The sequence below is a fragment of the Babylonia areolata genome, chromosome 1 (assembly GCF_041734735.1).
Source record: "Babylonia areolata isolate BAREFJ2019XMU chromosome 1, ASM4173473v1, whole genome shotgun sequence".
Taxonomy (NCBI): Eukaryota; Metazoa; Mollusca; class Gastropoda; order Neogastropoda; family Buccinidae; genus Babylonia; species Babylonia areolata.
The window spans coordinates 63,399,309-63,401,808 of NC_134876.1; positions in this window are offsets into that span (position 1 = coordinate 63,399,309).

Here is a 2,500-nt window from a genome sequence, read left to right on the forward strand (position 1 = left end):
CCTCTGTCTCTGTCTCCCTATGTCTCTCCCCCCTCCCCTCTGTCTCTGTCTCCCTATGTCTCTCCCCCCTCTCCTCTGTCTCCCTATGTCTCTCCCCCCTCCCTTCTGTCTCCCTATGTCTCTCCCCCCTCTCCTCTGTCTCCCTATGTCTCTCCCCACTCCCCTCTGTCTCTGTCTCCCTATGTCTCTCCCCCCTCTCCTCTGTCTCTGTCTCCCTATGTCTCTCCCCCCTCTCCTCTGTCTCCCTATGTCTCTCCCCCCTCCCTTCTGTCTCCCTATGTCTCTCCCCCCTCCCCTCTGTCTCTGTCTCCCTATGTCTCTCCCCCCTCTCCTCTGTCTCCCTATGTCTCTCCCCCCTCCCTTCTGTCTCCCTATGTCTCTCCCCCCTCCCCTCTGTCTCTGTCTCCCTATGTCTCTCCCCCCTCCCCTCTGTCTCCCTATGTCTCTCCCCCCTCCCCTCTGTCTCCCTATGTCTCTCCCCCCTCCCTTCTGTCTCCCTATGTCTCTCCCCCCCTCCCCTCTGTCTCTGTCTCCCTATGTCTCTCCCCCCTCCCTTCTGTCTCCCTATGTCTCTCCCCCCTCTCCTCTGTCTCCCTATGTCTCTCCCCCCTCTCCTCTGTCTCCCTATGTCTCTCCCCCTTCTCCTCTGTCTCTGTCTCCCTATGTCTCTCCCCCCTCCCCTCTGTCTCTGTCTCCCTATGTCTCTCCCCCCTCCCTTCTGTCTCCCTATGTCTCTCCCCCCTCTCCTCTGTCTCCCTATGTCTCTCCCCCCTCCCTTCTGTCTCCCTATGTCTCTCCCCCCTCTCCTCTGTCTCCCTATGTCTCTCCCCCCTCCCTTCTGTCTCCCTATGTCTCTCCCCCCTCCCTTCTGTCTCCCTATGTCTCTCCCCCCTCCCTTCTGTCTCCCTATGTCTCTCCCCCCTCTCCTCTGTCTCTGTCTCCCTATGTCTCTCCCCCCTCTCCTCTGTCTCCCTATGTCTCTCCCCCCTCTCCTCTGTCTCCCTATGTCTCTCCCCCCTCCCCTCTGTCTCTGTCTCCCTATGTCTCTCCCCCTCCCCTCTGTCTCCCTATGTCTCTCCCCCCTCCCTTCTGTCTCCCTATGTCTCTCCCCCCTCCCCTCTGTCTCCCTATGTCTCTCCCCCCTCCCCTCTGTCTCCCTATGTCTCCCCCCCTACCATCTGTCTCTGTCTCCTTATGTCTCTCCCCCTCCCCTCTGTCTCTGTCTCCCTATGTCTCTCCCCCCTCCCTTCTGTCTCCCTATGTCTCTCCCCCCTCCCCTCTGTCTCCCTATGTCTCTCCCCCTTCCCCTCTGTCTCTCCCCCTTCCCCTCTGTCTATGTCTCCCTATGTCTCTCCCCCCTCCCCTCTGTCTCTGTCTCCCTATGTCTCTCCCCCCTCCCCTCTGTCTCCCTATGTCTCTCCCCCCTCCCCTCTGTCTCCTTATGTCTCTCCCCCCTCTGTCTCCCTATGTCTCTCCCCCCCTGTCTCCCTATGTCTCTCCCCCCTCTGTCTCCCTATGTCTCTCCCCCCTCCCCTCTGTCTCCCTATGTCTCTCCCCCCTCCCCTCTGTCTCCCTATGTCTCTCCCCACTCCCCTCTGTCTCCCTATGTCTCTCCCCCGTCCCCTCTGTCTCCCTATGTCTCTCCCCCCTCTGTCTCCCGATATCTCTCCCCACTCCCCTCTGTCTCCCTATGTCTCTCCCCCGTCCCCTCTGTCTCCCTATGTCTCTCCCCCCTCTGTCTCCCTATGTCTCTCCCCCCTCTGTCTCCCTATGTCTCTCCCCACTCCCCTCTGTCTCCCTATGTCTCTCCCCACTCCCCTCTGTCTCCCTATGTCTCTCCCCTCTCCCCTCTGTCTCCCTATGTCTCTCCCCTCTCCCCTCTGTCTCCCTATGTCTCTCCCCCCTCCCCTCTGTCTCTGTCTCCCTATGTCTCTCCCCCCTCCCCTCTGTCTCTGTCTCCCTATGTCTCTCCCCCCCTGTCTCCCTATGTCTCTCCCCCCTCTGTCTCCCTATGTCTCTCCCCCCTCCCCTCTGTCTCCCTATGTCTCTCCCCCCTCCCCTCTGTCTCCCTATGTCTCTCCCCACTCCCCTCTGTCTCCCTATGTCTCTCCCCCGTCCCCTCTGTCTCCCTATGTCTCTCCCCCCTCTGTCTCCCGATATCTCTCCCCACTCCCCTCTGTCTCCCTATGTCTCTCCCCCGTCCCCTCTGTCTCCCTATGTCTCTCCCCCCTCTGTCTCCCTATGTCTCTCCCCCCTCTGTCTCCCTATGTCTCTCCCCACTCCCCTCTGTCTCCCTATGTCTCTCCCCACTCCCCTCTGTCTCCCTATGTCTCTCCCCTCTCCCCTCTGTCTCCCTATGTCTCTCCCCCCTCCCCTCTGTCTCCCTATGTCTCTCCCCACTCCCCTCTGTCTCCCTATGTCTCTCCCCACTCCCCTCTGTCTCCCTATGTCTCTCCCCTCTCCCCTCTGTCTCCCTATGTCTCTCCCCCCTCCCCTCTGT